Genomic DNA, 23,868 nt, shown 5'->3' with positions numbered 1-23,868 from the left:
TAATCCAGGAAATAGCCGGGTTGATGCCGCAGGGAAATATCCCCGAGTGTGGATGATCACCAGCGCCAATCCACAAGATGTCAAGGAGTGGTATGAGTTTGGGACACTAGCCTCAGTCTGTACCATATCCCCAGCATTCAACGAAATCAAGCGTCTACCAAAATGGATCCAACGCTTGGGCAAACAACGAGTCCCTTAAACGAGTGGGTGTTTTGGAATTGTACTTTTTAAGTGCAGCTCCTAAACCAGCAGGAAAGGATAATCACAGAGCTTTCCATTTTATTAAGCTTCGGAGACCTGACAACCAAGCTGTGAACCGTATCAAAGCTCCTGATAGCCAGTCCTCAATTCTCGCCACTTTCACGGAAGATCAAATTTCCACCCGGCGAGCATGGGGATTGTGGGTATGTCTCACGGAGATGGACAAGGTCAAATCTAGATTTAAGTTCTTTCAGAACTCAAATCTGGGATCATTCCTGTTAAACACCATTACAGGAACAACAACCAAGTTTGCAGAAAAGGACTTTGAAGAGAAGAGGTTGCTGCTCTGGCAAAACAAGATTGCAGGGAGCAAAGAGACTCGCCGCAAGTTCTGCAAAATGGCTCATCTAGGGCAATGGATCGAGCACGTCTGCATGGAATGCCCCACACAGAAAGAACCAGAGTTTGTAAAGGGTGTTGGAAAGTGTGTCTACAAAACTCAACAATTGAAGGACTTATCTGCAAATAAGGATAAGTGAAAAGATGTCAATGCTATTCTTTATTAGTCTATAAAGAGTAGTTAGTATTATCTCAATAATGAAGGGTTGAATTATAGAATATTGAGAGAGAGAGAGAGAGAGAGAGAGAGAGAGAGAGCGGCAACACCATTGCTATGAGCTTGAAGCTCTCATTTGTATCTGTATTCTCAATTTCTTGATAGTGAATGATCTATAGATCCCCTCTGCGCGTGGATGTAGGCACATTGCCGAACCATGTAAAAGTCTTGCGTTCTTCTTCTCTGTTCATTTTCCTTTGTTCTTGTTTTCTGCGATCTATTGTGAGCGCCGATCACTTGCTCAACAAAGGGTTTTCTTCCGAAACCAGACAACAAGAAGTTTAGGTCTGATGAGTATGAGGAGCACAAGACTCCTCATGGAAGAGCACCTCAGGCACCGAAAAAGTAAAATGCCCAACAAAGAAAATAGAGACATGTGGCTTACAACAAGAGATCCACTCACCCAAAAGAAGACGACAAGGGTGAGTGGAGGATAAAGCAGACGGATCACCCCACTAAAAGAAACGACAGAAGTGAGGTAAAACAACAGGTTGACCACTCACCAAAAGCAAACGACAAAGGAGGGTGGAGGATAAAAACAACCGGCCCCTAGTAGCATTATCACAAGATGATAAAGAGAGGCCAGCCCATGTGAAGGCATCAATTTATGTCGGCAATTGTGGCCGACAAATGAAGATGACAGTCACGTCCACCAAGAGATGGCCACCCAAGGCCAATAATACAAGCGTATAGAGGGTCTCAAACCTCTGTAAAACCCGAGCTCTGGAGAGGAAGAGAGGCATCCAAAAAACCCATACCTCATACACAACACCCTTTCTCTCTTAAATATATCTTAGTAATTTTCAATTTTCTTATTTTAGTTTTTATCTTATGTATTCAGCCTACTTAATGAGTAGTTAAACAAGTTTGTCTCCTCCCTACAGGAGATATTACTTAATATATTAAATATTATGTAATTTCTCAATAAACGCTTTGTTTTGCTCAACTTTCTAGCTGAGTAAATATTTTCTTTCATTTACCAACTAAGTATTATACAACAAAGCTGAGAATTTTCAGAAAAAATCATCGCTTAACCATCTGATGCGTCTGTGTGGTTGGATTCAATCCGTAAAACAAGGGTGATTGGCTCTGGGTAATTCACAGTTACTGCTGAAGAAAGAGTGTTGCAACCACCTCTTGCGAGTGTGTGGTTGGACGTTTTCCTGTACAACGAGGGGTCTGTAAAACGCAACAAAGAAAACAGTTCGACTAAAGGGATAAAGTTGGTTTACGTTAAAATTAATATTGAAGTGATACGGAAGCATGTTGGATTTGATATTTATATTTTCAAAATTGGTAATAGTAATTTTATGATAAAGAAAATCTAAAAGTTAAAATGTGAATAGTAAAGGGCATGGAGTGCATGTTTTATAAGAAATGGGTATAAAGGATATGTGATGATAAGAAAATAGGTAGTTATGCTATTGCCCCTAAATAAATATAAACTAAATGAAAGAATAATTATGAATTCTAATTAAAATAATGTTGCAACTAATAATGGGCATATGACCGAGACAACGCTCTGATTAGTTAGTCAAATACGTTGTTCATATTAGTCAATTATGTTAGGAATATCATTAATATCATGTATATTATATACATGTGGCAGGGATCCAAGACTACGCTCCAAAGCAATATTTTTATCTGGCAAATAAAATTTTTAGTATTATATGATGGTTGACTTAATTGAATTCAATTTAATTTTGAATATTAACCATTTCATCATTAAACGAGCGTATTATCTTGGGTAAATATAATTTAAAACTGCAAATATTTTTTTTTGATCAAATTTTTTTTTTTTGAAATATAAGAGATATTTATATATTATATTATTAAATAAGTCGCTACCTTGCATGCATCCGAGACCTCTGCACCACGTAAAGGTGGAAAATATCTACATCGCACGTCGGCGGGATCATTACACCACACAAATGTTGGAAAATTACAGCACGTGGGTGTGATTGAATCCAAGACCTCTCACAAGGAAGAGTTTTTTAGTGCCTCATGAGCTTTGTCACTTGAGCTAGGTCTCATTGGCTTTTGTACCCTGAACTATTGAAATCTTTATATAAATTATGAACTGTATTTATTTCAATTGTACCTTCCGTCCATTTCTCGATTTCGAAAAATTGTCGTAACTCACCGAAAATGCCATTATTTATTTATTTTTAAAAAAACTTATATGACACAAAATAACGTCATTTTGTGCTTTACTATTAGTAAGACACGTTGAATTTTACTAATGTGGTAATTTTTTTTTTCCTTCCAATTAGTAAGATGGAAAATAACATTATTTTATGTTATGTAATTTAAAAATATAATAATTTTAAAAACATTATGGTATCCGATGAGTCAAATTAATTTTTAAAATAAAAAAATGAACAAATTGTATAATCGAAATCAAATCAATAGTTCGTGCTTCAAAAGAATATTTTTGATAATTTAATATATAATTGATAATATGAGGATATAATTTGAAGTTTAAATTGATATTTACTGTTTTATAACACAGTCGTTTGTTCATATTTTTCTTAGAGTTGAATAGTTTTTCATTTTTATTCCTAGCTACGACTAATTTAGTCTGAAATTTAATGGATGTGCTTATGTATGCTGTAGCCTGTATGCATAGTACGACTAATACGCCCGCGGCTGATTTTCTTAATTAGCACAATTGTTTATAAATTTAATTGCACTTGATCAAATTCATTGATAATAATTTCCGTATATAAGCAATTCAAGTCAAACGGAATTGTATTTATACTCTACTCAAAAACCGAATTAAATTTGGTGATAATATATAGGGATAATTGCGTATAATATCACCAACTTTGAAGAAAATTCATTTTCTCCACCATCTTTAAAAAATCAACAAAATATCAAATACTTTCAAGGTTGTCCAAACTCTCCACATTAATCTTCATGATAATTACAAATCTACCCAACATTCAGACAAATTATAGAAAAGACCCCCACATCAAACTAAGCATCAACAAGGAACCCCAACATGCTACCATTTAAGGCAAAATCACCCATAATTATAATGCAATTTAAAAAGGGTCCAACATGCTTCCGTATAACTTCAAAATAATTCTAAACATAAATAAACATTATACCTTTCACCGAATGGTCTTCTTCAGGAGTCAGTACTCGTTGCGTTTTACGGACCATCTGCCCACCAGGCTCCGTCCAACCACGCGCTCGCAAGTGATGGTTGCAACCTTCCTCCTTCACTAAGTTCCGACGTTTAAATATTTTGTTAATAAATGAAAGAAATGTTTTTTACTAACCCGGAAAGTTGGAACAAAACAAAGCTTTAAAAGAGGAATTATAAAATATTTAATTTATTTCATAAAATCTCCCTTAGGGAGGAGACAAACTTGTTTAGCTACTCATTGGTAACTGATACTTGTATACATAAAATAAAAGAAACTAAAACTAGGATTGAAAAAACTGTTTGAAAAAACAAAAATTAAAATTACAAAGATAAATTCTAGAGAGAGAGTGTGTTGTGTGAAAGTGTTGAGAATTTTCGATGATCACTTCCTCTCCAGAGCTCGGGGTTTTATAGAGGTCTGCTACCCTCTATAATTGCTTGGTAGTTGGCCTTGGATTCCTTCTTCGTGGCCAGCTAACTTGGATGGTGACAGCCACTTTCTTTTGTCGGCCATGATTGCCGACACTAGTTAGTGCCTTCACATGGAGCTGAACCTTCCTTTTATTATCTCATGATAATTATTGGTGTGGACCAGCTCTTCTTGATAGTGAAAGCCATCTTCTTTTGTCGACCATTATTGTCGACACCCTTTAGTGCTCTCACATTTATTCGTGGTCCCTCACTCCATTATTCGGCTGATAATGCTGTGGAGGGGCCTGCAACTTTTCCACCATCCTTTGTCTTCTTTTGATGAGTGGAACTTCTGTAGAATTACCCAGTTTTACCAGTGGGTAGTTGATTTGCATTATTTTCCACCCACTTTCGTCGTTTTTATTTTAGTGGGTGGTCCTCCTGTCCCGAGTCACATGACTCCCTTTTTCTTGTCGGGCATCTTACTTTTTTGGTGCCCGAGGTGCTCGTCCACGTGGAGTCATGTGCTCCTCATACTCGTCGGACCGGAATTTCTTCTTGTTAGGCTTTGGTAGGAAGCCTTTTCCGAACTCTGGTTCCTTCTGTGTAGGACATTCTGCACAGATATGATCAACCCAATGGCCCAGATGAGCCATATTGCAAAACTTGCGACGAGTTTCTTTGCTCCTCGCCATCTTGTTGCGCAAGAGTGTCTGCCTCTTTTCTTCAACAAGAACGATCGAAGTCCTGAATTATGAGAGAACTTGAACTTATACTTTACTTTGTCCATCTCCGTGAGACAGACCCATAATCCCCATGCACGCCTTGTGGAGATTTGATCCTTCGAAAAGGTAGTAACGATAGAGACTTGGTGATCTGGTGCCTTAATCTGGTTTAAGACCTCCGTATCGGGTCTCCGAAGCTTAATGAAATGAAAAGCTTCGTGATTCCCCTTTCCTGCTGGTTCTGGTGCCGCACTAAGAAAATACAGTTCCAGAACATCTCCCCTGTTAAGGGATGGGTTGTTTGACCAAGCATCATAAACGGTTTCTTGGATCCATCTTGGTATACCCTTGATCTCGCTGAATTCTGGCGATATTGTAGTAGCCCGCTCTTTTAATTATGATTAAAACTAGTAAATGCAATTTTTATAAATGAATCCAGTTTATGGTCCTGATCAGAAACGGAGTTATTATTTTAGCTTTATACTTTTATAACATATGAGAAAAACGCGACGAGGATTATTGAACCATTCAATAATTTATTATCCAGTTTAATAACTGACTTAGCAAAGTCAAGTTATTAATTTATATGCGATAGAAATATTATTTCTATTATTTACTAGAAGTCGAGGAATTATTCCGACTGCAACGCAGATTAAATCTACGGATTTAATTTAAGTTATATTACAGTTTATCAGCAGGCAAGGAAAAAGATATCAAGCAAATACAGAAATGCGATGATTTAAAATCGAAGCCAGTATTTATTTACAGTTTATAGATTACAGGCTAGTTCCCAACTTGGGGAAAATCGTTTAGTATATTACAAAGGATTGGACTCTACGTGGCTCACTTAATGCCTTCACTCAAGTGTAGGCACATTAGTCAATAAGAGAGAAAATTCAAAAGTAGGGAAATTAGATGAAAGAGCCGACCACCAAACTTCCCACTAACTCCACTCCACCAACTCCACTCAATTATTCATTCCCTTTATACTATCAGCCACCACCCTTTGCTCCCCACCCAACAAATGCAATATTCACTCTCATTTCATTTTCATCCAAAAGTTCAGAGGATCAGTTCCAGTTCATTTCAGCCGAAGCTCTCAAGGTAAGGCTTGGCTTCAATGCTTTCTTCTCCTTTGATTAAGTTCATCCTGCAATTGTTAAGCAAATAAGCAATTTATTTCAGTTTCTATCCACTGATTCAATAGCAACAAACAACCACCAACAACAAGCAATTACAGGTAAACACTAGGCTCAGCTCATTCAATCCATTCGTATTTCATTCAACAAGCATGATCGATTAAAGGATACTAAGCATACAATGAGTATATTCATAAAGAGACTTAGCAAACTCATATAATCTTTAGGCAGAAATCAGTATGTATATGTATTCTTTTCATGAGATATATATGCATGAGAACTTTTATGATGCAGTAGCAAAGCCACACGCCATTAATCCCTTGCATAATCGACAATATAGAAACTAAGAGAGTTGAGTTATGTACTGCCAGACTAGAATTTCCTATTAACAGTAGAGTATTACTAACTTAGCAATTAAGAAGAAGAGGAAGATAGAACAAAGACTTAGCTTATGGAAGAAAAGAGAGGCCGACTTCCTTGTTCAGTCCAGCTGCAACGACGGAGATAACAGCGACAAGCTCCTGCTACCTCATCGTAAAACGGGAACAACAGCAGCGGTAGCAGGCGGCGACTCCGGCGAAACAGCAGCAGTCGGCGGCGACTCCAGGCGAAGCAGCAGCCACTCCCAGACGACGACCGGCGCCATTTGAGTCGCCGGATTCAGACGAGGATGTGACCGCGGCGCTGATTCCAGAGATAGGGATCGGCTGAGTACTGCGCGGAGAGGGATAGAGGACGTCGCCGGGGTTCGACGCGTCGGCAGTCGACGCTGACCGGAGAAGGCGGCCGGAGACGATGGTGGCTGAACGGCTGAGGAAGAGGAGAGCCAATTTTGAGAGAGGGATGAGCAGATTTTGGGAAGGAAAGGGAGAGAGAGATCCGACTAATAGGAAAAAGGGAGGAGGCACGACCTTGCCGGGCTTAGGCGGCGGCGACGCCGGCAACCTCGTCGGAGCCATGAATCGAGAGAGAGAGCTCGATTGGATTTTCAGCGAGAGAGAGAAGAAGAGGGTGAGCGGCTCTTGAAGAATAGAGAGAGAGACCGAGAGTTGTTAAAGGGAGAATGAGATTTGGGCTTTTACCTATTTTAATTGAGTTGGGCCAAAATATTTGGGCTTTATTTATTTTAATATTTGGGCCAATTTTAATTAAAGTTTGGGCCTTTATTGTTTTTCCTTGGGCCGAGTTTATTAATGAAAGCCCAACTGCATTTTATTCAAAATGGGCTTTGAGTTGAACTGTTGGGCCATTACATTGGGCTCGAATTTTTTTTAAGGAGTTGGGCTGATGCATATTTTATGATGGGCTATTATTCTAGTCCCATTTATATTTCGTTGGGCCAGTTTAATTCATCATTTTGGCCGATTAAATTGCCTTTTTGGGCTAAGATTAATTCTTTTCAGTCCACATTAATTATTATTTGGACCCCTATTTTAATTGTTTTGGGTCGAAGACTTTTTAAGTTGGGCTTTAATTCTTTTAAAGCTTGAGCTGAAGTTACTCCTTTGAGCTAAGCCTAGCAGTATCAATTTTTGATGGAGCCCAATTATTTATCAGTAATGAGCCGCCCAGTTTATTAATTAATGTTTTTGGACTTCCGACTTTAAAGCAAGCCATTATTGTTTATTTCATTTAAGCCACTGGTTTATTTAATTAATTGGCTACTCTCTTTTGAGCCTATTAATTATTTGAGGTTACGCTAGTAATGATGCTTCTATCGAAAAGCCCGATAATTTCTACAAGGTCACACCTCGTTTAAAGCCGAGTTAGTCCTTTTTCAATCAAGTACAAATGCGAGGTTTATTTCACGACTAGAATATTCCGATGAGGAAGGAAGAATCACAGTTTTATTCGACCGCGCTAGACGAGAATTAGCTAAATCTATTAACGAGGATTAATAGTAGAATTCCCGATTATCGCTCAGAGTATTAGTTCATGCATACCAGATTCATGCATAGTTAAATTACGCTTTCTCATTAATTAAGAATTTTCCTCGAGGCAATGTCTTATTTTATATTCTCGTGATTAAGGTCAAGCGCGAGAGTAAGAACTACACAAGGAGTTAGAGTACCTTAGCAAAACTTTGCTATCAGGTGGGCAATTTCTTACGTGTAAATAAAATGCTATGCAAGTGTTATGCTTTAAAATGCAAATTGGATCTTCAAGTATGGTATGCTTTATTACGCTTAAATGAGTTAAGCTTTATTATGCTGCACGTTACATAATTTACGCTGTGCTGTTTATACTATTTACGCCCTATGTAATTTACGCTTGATTACGCTTATTTACGCTTGAATGCTTTACGCTGATAAGTTTATGCTTATGTGATTGATGCTTGCGTCTGTTGGGGGAGGCCTCCCTCAACAGTACGATGCCGTGTCCGCTGAGGAGGGCCTTCCTCACGGCGCGATGCCCGTGTCCGCTTAGGGAGGCCTCCCTAGCGGCGCGATGCCAGTATGCAGTATGCCAGTATGCCAGTATTACAGCGTCTATTGGGGGAGGCCTCCCTCAATAGTACGATGCCGTGACCGCTGAGGGAGGCCCCCTTCAAGGTGCGATGCCCGTGTTCGTTGGGGAAGGCCTTCTCCACGACACGATGTTTGTTAATGAAGATTGATGATGAAGAATGCCCTTATGCTATTTATGAATTTGGAAATGTTAATGAGCAAAGGATATGAAAGAAACTCATGCCTCTTATGCGATATTGTGAAATTGTTAATGATGTTATGTTATATGCTTGGCAACTGCCCACTAAGTACTCTTGTACTTAGCCCTTCGATGTTTATGTTTGTGCAGGTTGAGCTGTGATGGGCGATGAAGTGTTGTTGCTGAGTGGAGTTTTTGTCGAACTTAAAGTAGGCTCAGAAAGGATACATGTCTTCATACATGTATCTCAGTTATGCATTCCGCTGTAAACACTGATTATTTCAGTTACGCCTTCCGTTGCAAACTCTGATAATGTTTTAGCCAAGCCCCTAACGATGCCTTTTTCCTTTTAAGGAATATAACGCGTATACAAGTTCTTTGAGTACCATTTTTATGCGAACTATGCCTTTTTCCTTTTTAAGGAATATTTCACGCGTATTCAAGCTCTTTGAGTATTCTTTTATGCACCCCTTTCTAAACCCGCTTCTTAATTTCCCTTCCCCAGTCATGGTTTTCCCGGATTAATTATCCTTAATTAAGGCCGGTCGTGACAGAGTGGTATCAGAGCAGTTCGTTTGCTCTGAGCCTAAGAGTTTATTTAAGCCAAACTTAGAATGGATCACTAAAGTGTCTAAAGTTCAATCGACAAAGCTCAGCACTTCATCGCATCACACTCAACGAAGCAGAATGGTAAGCTATTCCAAGTTTTGAGTTAATGTTTACGAAAAGTGAGAATTATCGTAATAACAAAGTGAGAAACTGTAAATAGCTTTGTTATGTTGTTATTGAATGAAATGATTTACGCAAGTGCGATTAAGTATGCCTATGGAATGAATCCCTATGAACATAGAGCTATTAAGTTATGAGATCACCACTACGACAGAACATAGAAGCAAACATAGAAGAAATTAGATTGTATCTTTTGGTGGCTATAGTGAAGGCAGCAAGATAAGTGATACGTATAGAATAATTCTTAAGCTCATGATTTTATAGCCACTATAAATCTCCATGACTTATGCTTAAGTATCCAGTTTAGATGATGTGATATTATATGCTTAAGGATTGTTATGACTCATAGATTTGAGATGCTAAGGACCCTTAAAGCTTACTACATCAATGTTGTCATTGGAGTTATGACTTGTTTACAAGTTAGAATAAGTTAACCTGTACAAGAATTCTTTTGAGGCTTGTATTAGATTATGCTAGAATGTGTTAATTGACACATCCCTGCTATCAGAATGCCGCCTAAGATAGGACGCCCTGCGAGAAACAATAACAATCGCAGAAACCGTAACGCTGTACCCGAAGAACCACAAGATGCTCGAGGACATAACCCATTCCCTCCGCCCCCAACTAGGAGAGTCGAAGAACTCTTTTTAAGGCAAAACCCACCTACGTTTGACGGAACGAGTGAACCGGCTGAAGCTGAGATTTGGTTGCGTGCAATGGAACGCATTTTCAACTTTCTACGTTGTACTAATGAGGAGCGTCTATCTTGCGTCTCATTCCAGCTAACAGGATCAGCTGATTTCTGGTGGGAAGCACGACGAAAAATTTTGACACCTGAACAATGGGCAAGTTATACTTGGGAAGATTTTAAGACAGGATTATATGATAAATATATTCCGAAAAGCTATAGGAAGAAAAAAGAAGCTGAGTTCTACGAGTTGAAACAAGGAAAGAAACATGTGGTTGAATACGACAAGGAATTCTGCAACCTGTCGAGGTTTGCTCCACAACAAGTGGACACAGATGAGAAGATGGCAGAGAAATTTTGTGCCGGTCTGCGGTACAAGATCAGTATGGCTCTAGCAAGCCACGGAGGACTCTCATACACGGAGTCTCTGAACAGGGCACTTGACGTTGAAGCTGCAATGCCGTCGGACAAATCAGCCCCATTGTTGATCTCAACGCCAAATGATCCACCAGTAGCCTCACATACTCTCAAAGGGAAGCGCAAGTGGGACAACAACGAAGACAATATCAATCAGACTAGTAAGAAAGTATGGCAAGAATATGAACGGGCCGAACAGTTTATTCAACCAAGGCACGAGGCACAGACTAACCTCGAGTCAACTGGAGGTAGCCAAAGTTAGAGAGGAATTTCACCTTGCCCAAATTGTGGTAAGATGCATAGGAGTGTTTGTCGATCTGGGACTAACGGTTGTTACAATTGTGGCCAAAAGGGTCACTACTCCACGCAATGCCCCAACAGACAACGAGGTTCATCAATTGAGAACACCCGCACCCCTTGCCAGCAATACGTGGACACTTGCGAAATCAGTCTCAATCACATCAGTGAAAATCTTATGGAGACACCGCAGACAAGAGAAGCTACGTGGAAATTTGAAGACAAGATGAAGGAAAAATACCCCGAACTGTTTTAGCAGAGATATGCAAATTTCGGGACGAAATTTTTGTTAAGAGGGGTAGTATGTAGTAGCCCGCTCTTTTAATTATGATTAAAACTAGTAAATGCAATTTTTATAAATGAATCCAGTTTATGGTCCTGATCAGAAACGGAGTTATTATTTTAGCTTTATACTTTTATAACATATGAGAAAAACGCGACGAGGATTATTGAACCATTCAATAATTTATTATCCAGTTTAATAACTGACTTAGCAAAGTCAAGTTATTAATTTATATGCGATAGAAATATTATTTCTATTATTTACTAGAAGTCGAGGAATTATTCCGACTGCAACGCAGATTAAATCTACGGATTTAATTTAAGTTATATTACAGTTTATCAGCAGGCAAGGAAAAAGATATCAAGCAAATACAGAAATGCGATGATTTAAAATCGAAGCCAGTATTTATTTACAGTTTATAGATTACAGGCTAGTTCCCAACTTGGGGAAAATCGTTTAGTATATTACAAAGGATTGGACTCTACGTGGCTCACTTAATGCCTTCACTCAAGTGTAGGCACATTAGTCAATAAGAGAGAAAATTCAAAAGTAGGGAAATTAGATGAAAGAGCCGACCACCAAACTTCCCACTAACTCCACTCCACCAACTCCACTCAATTATTCATTCCCTTTATACTATCAGCCACCACCCTTTGCTCCCCACCCAACAAATGCAATATTCACTCTCATTTCATTTTCATCCAAAAGTTCAGAGGATCAGTTCCAGTTCATTTCAGCCGAAGCTCTCAAGGTAAGGCTTGGCTTCAATGCTTTCTTCTCCTTTGATTAAGTTCATCCTGCAATTGTTAAGCAAATAAGCAATTTATTTCAGTTTCTATCCACTGATTCAATAGCAACAAACAACCACCAACAACAAGCAATTACAGGTAAACACTAGGCTCAGCTCATTCAATCCATTCGTATTTCATTCAACAAGCATGATCGATTAAAGGATACTAAGCATACAATGAGTATATTCATAAAGAGACTTAGCAAACTCATATAATCTTTAGGCAGAAATCAGTATGTATATGTATTCTTTTCATGAGATATATATGCATGAGAACTTTTATGATGCAGTAGCAAAGCCACACGCCATTAATCCCTTGCATAATCGACAATATAGAAACTAAGAGAGTTGAGTTATGTACTGCCAGACTAGAATTTCCTATTAACAGTAGAGTATTACTAACTTAGCAATTAAGAAGAAGAGGAAGATAGAACAAAGACTTAGCTTATGGAAGAAAAGAGAGGCCGACTTCCTTGTTCAGTCCAGCTGCAACGACGGAGATAACGGCGACAAGCTCCTGCTACCTCATCGTAAAACGGGAACAACAGCAGCGGTAGCAGGCGGCGACTCCGGCGAAACAGCAGCAGTCGGCGGCGACTCCAGGCGAAGCAGCAGCCACTCCCAGACGACGACCGGCGCCGTTTGAGTCGCCGGATTCAGACGAGGATGTGACCGCGGCGCTGATTCCAGAGATAGGGATCGGCTGAGTACTGCGCGGAGAGGGATAGAGGACGTCGCCGGGGTTCGACGCGTCGGCAGTCGACGCTGACCGGAGAAGGCGGCCGGAGACGATGGTGGCTGAACGGCTGAGGAAGAGGAGAGCCAATTTTGAGAGAGGGATGAGCAGATTTTGGGAAGGAAAGGGAGAGAGAGATCCGACTAATAGGAAAAAGGGAGGAGGCACGACCTTGCCGGGCTTAGGCGGCGGCGACGCCGGCAACCTCGTCGGAGCCATGAATCGAGAGAGAGAGCTCGATTGGATTTTCAGCGAGAGAGAGAAGAAGAGGGTGAGCGGCTCTTGAAGAATAGAGAGAGAGACCGAGAGTTGTTAAAGGGAGAATGAGATTTGGGCTTTTACCTATTTTAATTGAGTTGGGCCAAAATATTTGGGCTTTATTTATTTTAATATTTGGGCCAATTTTAATTAAAGTTTGGGCCTTTATTGTTTTTCCTTGGGCCGAGTTTATTAATGAAAGCCCAACTACATTTTATTCAAAATGGGCTTTGAGTTGAACTGTTGGGCCATTACATTGGGCTCGAATTTTTTTTAAGGAGTTGGGTTGATGCATATTTTATGATGGGCTATTATTCTAGTCCCATTTATATTTCGTTGGGCCAGTTTAATTCATCATTTTGGCCGATTAAATTGCCTTTTTGGGCTAAGATTAATTCTTTTCAGTCCACATTAATTATTATTTGGACCCCTATTTTAATTGTTTTGGGTCGAAGACTTTTTAAGTTGGGCTTTAATTCTTTTAAAGCTTGAGCTGAAGTTACTCCTTTGAGCTAAGCCTAGCAGTATCAATTTTTGATGGAGCCCAATTATTTATCAGTAATGAGCCGCCCAGTTTATTAATTAATGTTTTTGGACTTCCGACTTTAAAGCAAGCCATTATTGTTTATTTCATTTAAGCCACTGGTTTATTTAATTAATTGGCTACTCTCTTTTGAGCCTATTAATTATTTGAGGTTACGCTAGTAATGATGCTTCTATCGAAAAGCCCGATAATTTCTACAAGGTCACACCTCGTTTAAAGCCGAGTTAGTCCTTTTTCAATCAAGTACAAATGCGAGGTTTATTTCACGACTAGAATATTCCGATGAGGAAGGAAGAATCACAGTTTTATTCGACCGCGCTAGACGAGAATTAGCTAAATCTATTAACGAGGATTAATAGTAGAATTCCCGATTATCGCTCAGAGTATTAGTTCATGCATACCAGATTCATGCATAGTTAAATTACGCTTTCTCATTAATTAAGAATTTTCCTCGAGGCAATGTCTTATTTTATATTCTCGTGATTAAGGTCAAGCGCGAGAGTAAGAACTACACAAGGAGTTAGAGTACCTTAGCAAAACTTTGCTATCAGGTGGGCAATTTCTTACGTGTAAATAAAATGCTATGCAAGTGTTATGCTTTAAAATGCAAATTGGATCTTCAAGTATGGTATGCTTTATTACGCTTAAATGAGTTAAGCTTTATTATGCTGCACGTTACATAATTTACGATGTGCTGTTTATACTATTTACGCCCTATGTAATTTACGCTTGATTACGCTTATTTACGCTTGAATGCTTTACGCTGATAAGTTTATGCTTATGTGATTGATGCTTGCGTCTGTTGGGGGAGGCCTCCCTCAACAGTACGATGCCGTGTCCGCTGAGGAGGGCCTTCCTCACGGCGCGATGCCCGTGTCCGCTTAGGGAGGCCTCCCTAGCGGCGCGATGCCAGTATGCAGTATGCCAGTATGCCAGTATTACAGCGTCTATTGGGGGAGGCCTCCCTCAATAGTACGATGCCGTGACCGCTGAGGGAGGCCCCCTTCAAGGTGCGATGCCCGTGTTCGTTGGGGAAGGCCTTCTCCACGACACGATGTTTGTTAATGAAGATTGATGATGAAGAATGCCCTTATGCTATTTATGAATTTGGAAATGTTAATGAGCAAAGGATATGAAAGAAACTCATGCCTCTTATGCGATATTGTGAAATTGTTAATGATGTTATGTTATATGCTTGGCAACTGCCCACTAAGTACTCTTGTACTTAGCCCTTCGATGTTTATGTTTGTGCAGGTTGAGCTGTGATGGGCGATGAAGTGTTGTTGCTGAGTGGAGTTTTTGTCGAACTTAAAGTAGGCTCAGAAAGGATACATGTCTTCATACATGTATCTCAGTTATGCATTCCGCTGTAAACACTGATTATTTCAGTTACGCCTTCCGTTGCAAACTCTGATAATGTTTTAGCCAAGCCCCTAACGATGCCTTTTTCCTTTTAAGGAATATAACGCGTATACAAGTTCTTTGAGTACCATTTTTATGCGAACTATGCCTTTTTCCTTTTTAAGGAATATTTCACGCGTATTCAAGCTCTTTGAGTATTCTTTTATGCACCCCTTTCTAAACCCGCTTCTTAATTTCCCTTCCCCAGTCATGGTTTTCCCGGATTAATTATCCTTAATTAAGGCCGGTCGTGACAGAGTGGTATCAGAGCAGTTCGTTTGCTCTGAGCCTAAGAGTTTATTTAAGCCAAACTTAGAATGGATCACTAAAGTGTCTAAAGTTCAATCGACAAAGCTCAGCACTTCATCGCATCACACTCAACGAAGCAGAATGGTAAGCTATTCCAAGTTTTGAGTTAATGTTTACGAAAAGTGAGAATTATCGTAATAACAAAGTGAGAAACTGTAAATAGCTTTGTTATGTTGTTATTGAATGAAATGATTTACGCAAGTGCGATTAAGTATGCCTATGGAATGAATCCCTATGAACATAGAGCTATTAAGTTATGAGATCACCACTACGACAGAACATAGAAGCAAACATAGAAGAAATTAGATTGTATCTTTTGGTGGCTATAGTGAAGGCAGCAAGATAAGTGATACGTATAGAATAATTCTTAAGCTCATGATTTTATAGCCACTATAAATCTCCATGACTTATGCTTAAGTATCCAGTTTAGATGATGTGATATTATATGCTTAAGGATTGTTATGACTCATAGATTTGAGATGCTAAGGACCCTTAAAGCTTACTACATCAATGTTGTCATTGGAGTTATGACTTGTTTACAAGTTAGAATAAGTTAACCTGTACAAGAATTCTTTTGAGGCTTGTATTAGATTATGCTAGAATGTGTTAATTGACACATCCCTGCTATCAGAATGCCGCCTAAGATAGGACGCCCTGCGAGAAACAATAACAATCGCAGAAACCGTAACGCTGTACCCGAAGAACCACAAGATGCTCGAGGACATAACCCATTCCCTCCGCCCCCAACTAGGAGAGTCGAAGAACTCTTTTTAAGGCAAAACCCACCTACGTTTGACGGAATGAGTGAACCGGCTGAAGCTGAGATTTGGTTGCGTGCAATGGAACGCATTTTCAACTTTCTACGTTGTACTAATGAGGAGCGTCTATCTTGCGTCTCATTCCAGCTAACAGGATCAGCTGATTTCTGGTGGGAAGCACGACGAAAAATTTTGACACCTGAACAATGGGCAAGTTATACTTGGGAAGATTTTAAGACAGGATTATATGATAAATATATTCCGAAAAGCTATAGGAAGAAAAAAGAAGCTGAGTTCTACGAGTTGAAACAAGGAAAGAAACATGTGGTTGAATACGACAAGGAATTCTGCAACCTGTCGAGGTTTGCTCCACAACAAGTGGACACAGATGAGAAGATGGCAGAGAAATTTTGTGCCGGTCTGCGGTACAAGATCAGTATGGCTCTAGCAAGCCACGGAGGACTCTCATACACGGAGTCTCTGAACAGGGCACTTGACGTTGAAGCTGCAATGCCGTCGGACAAATCAGCCCCATTGTTGATCTCAACGCCAAATGATCCACCAGTAGCCTCACATACTCTCAAAGGGAAGCGCAAGTGGGACAACAACGAAGACAATATCAATCAGACTAGTAAGAAAGTATGGCAAGAATATGAACGGGCCGAACAGTTTATTCAACCAAGGCACGAGGCACAGACTAACCTCGAGTCAACTGGAGGTAGCCAAAGTTAGAGAGGAATTTCACCTTGCCCAAATTGTGGTAAGATGCATAGGAGTGTTTGTCGATCTGGGACTAACGGTTGTTACAATTGTGGCCAAAAGGGTCACTACTCCACGCAATGCCCCAACAGACAACGAGGTTCATCAATTGAGAACACCCGCACCCCTTGCCAGCAATACGTGGACACTTGCGAAATCAGTCTCAATCACATCAGTGAAAATCTTATGGAGACACCGCAGACAAGAGAAGCTACGTGGAAATTTGAAGACAAGATGAAGGAAAAATACCCCGAACTGTTTTAGCAGAGATATGCAAATTTCGGGACGAAATTTTTGTTAAGAGGGGTAGTATATAGTAGCCCGCTCTTTTAATTATGATTAAAACTAGTAAATGCAATTTTTATAAATGAATCCAGTTTATGGTCCTGATCAGAAACGGAGTTATTATTTTAGCTTTATACTTTTATAACATATGAGAAAAACGCGACGAGGATTATTGAACCATTCAATAATTTATTATCCAGTTTAATAACTGACTTAGCAAAGTCAAGTTATTAATTTATATGCGATAGAAATATTATTTCTATTATTTACTAGAAGTCGAGGAATTATTCCGACTGCAACGCAGATTAAATCTACGGATTTAATTTAAGTTATATTACAGTTTATCAGCAGGCAAGGAAAAAGATATCAAGCAAATACAGAAATGCGATGATTTAAAATCGAAGCCAGTATTTATTTACAGTTTATAGATTACAGGCTAGTTCCCAACTTGGGGAAAATCGTTTAGTATATTACAAAGGATTGGACTCTACGTGGCTCACTTAATGCCTTCACTCAAGTGTAGGCACATTAGTCAATAAGAGAGAAAATTCAAAAGTAGGGAAATTAGATGAAAGAGCCGACCACCAAACTTCCCACTAACTCCACTCCACCAACTCCACTCAATTATTCATTCCCTTTATACTATCAGCCACCACCCTTTGCTCCCCACCCAACAAATGCAATATTCACTCTCATTTCATTTTCATCCAAAAGTTCAGAGGATCAGTTCCAGTTCATTTCAGCCGAAGCTCTCAAGGTAAGGCTTGGCTTCAATGCTTTCTTCTCCTTTGATTAAGTTCATCCTGCAATTGTTAAGCAAATAAGCAATTTATTTCAGTTTCTATCCACTGATTCAATAGCAACAAACAACCACCAACAACAAGCAATTACAGGTAAACACTAGGCTCAGCTCATTCAATCCATTCGTATTTCATTCAACAAGCATGATCGATTAAAGGATACTAAGCATACAATGAGTATATTCATAAAGAGACTTAGCAAACTCATATAATCTTTAGGCAGAAATCAGTATGTATATGTATTCTTTTCATGAGATATATATGCATGAGAACTTTTATGATGCAGTAGCAAAGCCACACGCCATTAATCCCTTGCATAATCGACAATATAGAAACTAAGAGAGTTGAGTTATGTACTGCCAGACTAGAATTTCCTATTAACAGTAGAGTATTACTAACTTAGCAATTAAGAAGAAGAGGAAGATAGAACAAAGACTTAGCTTATGGAAGAAAAGAGAGGCCGACTTCCTTGTTCAGTCCAGCTGCAACGACGGAGATAACGGCGACAAGCTCCTGCTACCTCATCGTAAAACGGGAACAACAGCAGCGGTAGCAGGCGGCGACTCCGGCGAAACAGCAGCAGTCGGCGGCGACTCCAGGCGAAGCAGCAGCCACTCCCAGACGACGACCGGCGCCGTTTGAGTCGCCGGATTCAGACGAGGATGTGACCGCGGCGCTGATTCCAGAGATAGGGATCGGCTGAGTACTGCGCGGAGAGGGATAGAGGACGTCGCCGGGGTTCGACGCGTCGGCAGTCGACGCTGACCGGAGAAGGCGGCCGGAGACGATGGTGGCTGAACGGCTGAGGAAGAGGAGAGCCAATTTTGAGAGAGGGATGAGCAGATTTTGGGAAGGAAAGGGAGAGAGAGATCCGACTAATAGGAAAAAGGGAGGAGGCACGACCTTGCCGGGCTTAGGCGGCGGCGACGCCGGCAACCTCGTCGGAGCCATGAATCGAGAGAGAGAGCTCGATTGGATTTTCAGCGAGAGAGAGAAGAAGAGGGTGAGCGGCTCTTGAAGAATAGAGAGAGAGACCGAGAGTTGTTAAAGGGAGAATGAGATTTGGGCTTTTACCTATTTTAATTGAGTTGGGCCAAAATATTTGGGCTTTATTTATTTTAATATTTGGGCCAATTTTAATTAAAGTTTGGGCCTTTATTGTTTTTCCTTGGGCCGAGTTTATTAATGAAAGCCCAACTGCATTTTATTCAAAATGGGCTTTGAGTTGAACTGTTGGGCCATTACATTGGGCTCGAATTTTTTTAAGGAGTTGGGCTGATGCATATTTTATGATGGGCTATTATTCTAGTCCCATTTATATTTCGTTGGGCCAGTTTAATTCATCATTTTGGCCGATTAAATTGCCTTTTTGGGCTAAGATTAATTCTTTTCAGTCCACATTAATTATTATTTGGACCCCTATTTTAATTGTTTTGGGTCGAAGACTTTTTAAGTTGGGCTTTAATTCTTTTAAAGCTTGAGCTGAAGTTACTTCTTTGAGCTAAGCCTAGCAGTATCAATTTTTGATGGAGCCCAATTATTTATCAGTAATGAGCCGCCCAGTTTATTAATTAATGTTTTTGGACTTCCGACTTTAAAGCAAGCCATTATTGTTTATTTCATTTAAGCCACTGGTTTATTTAATTAATTGGCTACTCTTTTTTGAGCCTATTAATTATTTGAGGTTACGCTAGTAATGATGCTTCTATCGAAAAGCCCGATAATTTCTACAAGGTCACACCTCGTTTAAAGCCGAGTTAGTCCTTTTTCAATCAAGTACAAATGCGAGGTTTATTTCACGACTAGAATATTCCGATGAGGAAGGAAGAATCACAGTTTTATTCGACCGCGCTAGACGAGAATTAGCTAAATCTATTAACGAGGATTAATAGTAGAATTCCCGATTATCGCTCAGAGTATTAGTTCATGCATACCAGATTCATGCATAGTTAAATTACGCTTTCTCATTAATTAAGAATTTTCCTCGAGGCAATGTCTTATTTTATATTCTCGTGATTAAGGTCAAGCGCGAGAGTAAGAACTACACAAGGAGTTAGAGTACCTTAGCAAAACTTTGCTATCAGGTGGGCAATTTCTTACGTGTAAATAAAATGCTATGCAAGTGTTATGCTTTAAAATGCAAATTGGATCTTCAAGTATGGTATGCTTTATTACGCTTAAATGAGTTAAGCTTTATTATGCTGCACGTTACATAATTTACGCTGTGCTGTTTATACTATTTACGCCCTATGTAATTTACGCTTGATTACGCTTATTTACGCTTGAATGCTTTACGCTGATAAGTTTATGCTTATGTGATTGATGCTTGCGTCTGTTGGGGGAGGCCTCCCTCAACAGTACGATGCCGTGTCCGCTGAGGAGGGCCTTCCTCACGGCGCGATGCCCGTGTCCGCTTAGGGAGGCCTCCCTAGCGGCGCGATGCCAGTATGCAGTATGCCAGTATGCCAGTATTACAGCGTCTATTGGGGGAGGCCTCCCTCAATAGTACGATGCCGTGACCGCTGAGGGAGGCCCCCTTCAAGGTGCGATGCCCGTGTTCGTTGGGGAAGGCCTTCTCCACGACACGATGTTTGTTAATGAAGATTGATGATGAAGAATGCCCTTATGCTATTTATGAATTTGGAAATGTTAATGAGCAAAGGATATGAAAGAAACTCATGCCTCTTATGCGATATTGTGAAATTGTTAATGATGTTATGTTATATGCTTGGCAACTGCCCACTAAGTACTCTTGTACTTAGCCCTTCGATGTTTATGTTTGTGCAGGTTGAGCTGTGATGGGCGATGAAGTGTTGTTGCTGAGTGGAGTTTTTGTCGAACTTAAAGTAGGCTCAGAAAGGATACATGTCTTCATACATGTATCTCAGTTATGCATTCCGCTGTAAACACTGATTATTTCAGTTACGCCTTCCGTTGCAAACTCTGATAATGTTTTAGCCAAGCCCCTAACGATGCCTTTTTCCTTTTAAGGAATATAACGCGTATACAAGTTCTTTGAGTACCCTTTTTATGCGAACTATGCCTTTTTCCTTTTTAAGGAATATTTCACGCGTATTCAAGCTCTTTGAGTATTCTTTTATGCACCCCTTTCTAAACCCGCTTCTTAATTTCCCTTCCCCAGTCATAGTTTTCCCGGATTAATTATCCTTAATTAAGGCCGGTCGTGACAGATATGGTATAAACTGAGGCTAGTGCCCCGAATTCATACCACTCCTTGACCTCCTGAGGATTGGCTCCGGTGGTCATCCAGATACGAGGATATTTTCCTCCAACATCAACCCGGCTGTATCCCGGATTGATACCCTTTCTGGTATTGATCTTCTCCCATCTAGACTGGTACAACTGCCAAACATGAGATATTTCAATAGTGTTAATATCAATCTTAGATTTGCCTGTCAGTGGCCTAAGATTGATCTCTCCCTCTTTTACCCCAGAGGTGGAGGGTTGACATGTTGGTTCGGGCGGTGAGGCCTTAGCAACATCTTTTTCTAGAGGATTTGGTTTTGACACCTTAGCCTCAGAACTTGTGCTAGAGGTATTTGAATCCCCTTCTACCGGTAATCCGGCCGGTACGGTAATGCCTGCTTCGATCAGGGGAGCCCTGATCCCGCGCAGGAGCGGCTCGTGGATTGTATCATGAAGATTTATCATCTTCTTAATACATTCTCGTATACGGTCGGATACTCTGGTTTCATCATCCATTTGTATCCTTCCAGCTTGTTTGGCATGGAGTACACACTCTTGCCATTCTTGTTGTAGCATCTCCATATTTTCTTGGAACTGCATCTGGTTTTTGATGATGACGTCAACCTCAGTTGGCTCCATCTCTTGTTAGGAAATCTGCAAGAACATTATCATTAGATTTCAAAATGATAATATCAAGAATGTCAAGATGCAGTTAATAAGGTGTTCTCTGCTTGGGATGAAATATCCATCGAACTCAAGAATGTCATTAATTCCTTTGTAATTAATAACCAATCTTGGCTTTCCTCGCTTGATCTCCCCATGATTTCTCACCAGAAAATCCAGGACTACTGTACGGCGAATTCCCTGGTTCGATCAGCTTTAAATCAAGATGTTCCTTGATTATACTCCTCATATCCTGTTGATCTTGGGTGTTCATCAGGATAGGTCTGAACCTTACGAACTCATGCTCCTTTCCAGTTTTAACTTTCAAGGTAGCTTTGAGCTGGTTCTTGTCCCACCATGCTAAAGGATCCTCGTGATAACACTTCTGGATTTTTCTTTTGACATCGGCTATGGACACTTGTTCTTCTACCCTAATATCTTTGTGTGATATCAAGGAAACTTTGAGAATTTGTGTTTCTTCCTCGGAGAGATATGGGAATCCCTCAGCCCTGCATTTGAGCAGAACGTCTCTGAATCTCCGTTGATCCTTCATTTGTGGTCTCCGGAGTCTACCATCATCACCACGCTTGCTGCAGAATTTGACTGGCATCGAGCGATTAAAAGCTCATTCGAGCCTTTGCACAATGATTTTGTGGTCACAATTGGTTGTGAACACCAGCCTTCGAGCTTCATTGTCCTGTGTATACCTCTTGAAGGTTTACAGAAAATTGTTGCCGAACAAAATATCTGCTCCAGTATCATGAAAATAGATTGGTGGAGTCCTAACCTTGTACCAAGGTGTTTGTCCTGCTCCACCGATCAATATTTCTGTTTGTTTTACTCCTTTTGATAAGAGTAAAATTTTCTTTGAGAAATCCCTTCCCGCAATTCGAGGCAGTTCTTCTTCAACTTCTGCTGGAAAGACTCCTCGTTTTGCTGTACAGATTCCTGCTCCTGTATCGACATAAGCAGTAAAATATTCTGCTTTGAACTTTTCGTATAACATTCCTACAGAAATGTATATCGAGAATGGACTCGTCATTGGATCAGCAACCTTCTTCCACTGATTGTGATCTCCATTCCACTTGCTTTCCGTGGATGATAATTGTCAAGGAAATCACGTCCTAAGATTAGGATGTCAGCTTCTTGTCCGGCTTTGCCTTCGACCTGGATCTCAAAGCCTCCGATTTCCAGAATTCCGATATATCGGTTGCTTTCTGGATTTGCCAAATAATACAACATTTTGCAAGGGAACTGATTTTTCCTTTCAGTTGTATAGAACCTTGTGAAAACATTTCTCCATCCTTCGGGGCATTTGAGTTTTACTCTTATGCCAAGGGCTGATGTTTCCTGGATCGCCCTTCTCTCGTATGAGTGAGAGAAACTTCTTTCTAAAGGCCTTGAGGTCAGCCTATCTCATTGGAATGATAGCATTGGTGCTCCCAATCTGAGATTTTGATCATGTTTCAGCACCTACTTATCTCCCACTTGGATATCAATTTCCCTTATCAAGGGAATCTCGACTCGGTCAAGGCTTACTGCCTTGGCTACTTCTTTGAATATCTCGGGGACTTCAATAAAATTCTTCCCCAGAAATAAATCCGTGTGGTGGGAATTTGATAGGGCATACGAGACTTGATATGTGATCGAGTATGGCCTATTTCCTCCTGTTAATAGATCCTTCCTCTTGAAGTTCTGTTAGAGTGTCAGGGCTCGACTGAAGGATGAATCTTGAAGATTATAAGCGATTTGTGGATATAATTCGGTTATAATCTTCTTGGCGTAGAGATTGCCTGAAAAGGCTCCTAGTACTGAATCTTTCACATTTGTGACCCTCTTGTCACAAAGTGCAACATCAATTGGCGTATCCGTCCCTGGTTTAAGACCGGACTTGATTACCAATTGGATTGCTCCAATATGAATCCATTTCATCGTTCTGGCGACTTCTGGCTTTATTTTTCTGAGATCCCTCCGCACATCTTCTGCTGGAACTAATTGGATCTCCACCTGGTTGTTTGTTATTTCAATTGGAAGTGCCAATTCCTGACTAGT

At 40.1% G+C, this 23,868-nt stretch overlaps 3 long non-coding RNA genes across 3 annotated transcripts; all 3 read left to right on the top strand.

Moving 5' to 3' along the window:
- The first annotated feature begins 5,862 nt into the window (after positions 1–5,862).
- LOC131015953 (uncharacterized) lies at positions 5,863–9,274 on the top strand. Its single transcript, XR_009098794.1, has 3 exons — positions 5,863–6,347; positions 8,277–8,339; positions 9,043–9,274. It is a non-coding gene; the product is annotated as an uncharacterized LOC131015953 (long non-coding RNA).
- Positions 9,275–11,708: 2,434 nt separating this feature from the next.
- LOC131015952 (uncharacterized) lies at positions 11,709–15,120 on the top strand. The gene is made up of 3 exons (XR_009098792.1): positions 11,709–12,193; positions 14,123–14,185; positions 14,889–15,120. It is a non-coding gene; the product is annotated as an uncharacterized LOC131015952 (long non-coding RNA).
- A 2,434-nt stretch (positions 15,121–17,554) lies between these two features.
- LOC131015951 (uncharacterized) lies at positions 17,555–21,026 on the top strand. The gene is made up of 3 exons (XR_009098791.1): positions 17,555–18,039; positions 19,968–20,030; positions 20,734–21,026. It is a non-coding gene; the product is annotated as an uncharacterized LOC131015951 (long non-coding RNA).
- Positions 21,027–23,868: the final 2,842 nt, after the last annotated feature.

Source organism: Salvia miltiorrhiza, chromosome 3 (genome assembly GCF_028751815.1).
Source record: "Salvia miltiorrhiza cultivar Shanhuang (shh) chromosome 3, IMPLAD_Smil_shh, whole genome shotgun sequence".
Classification (NCBI taxonomy): domain Eukaryota; kingdom Viridiplantae; phylum Streptophyta; class Magnoliopsida; order Lamiales; family Lamiaceae; genus Salvia; species Salvia miltiorrhiza.
Note: the sequence above shows the minus strand (reverse complement) of the source record. Positions and strands in the feature narration are given on the sequence as shown.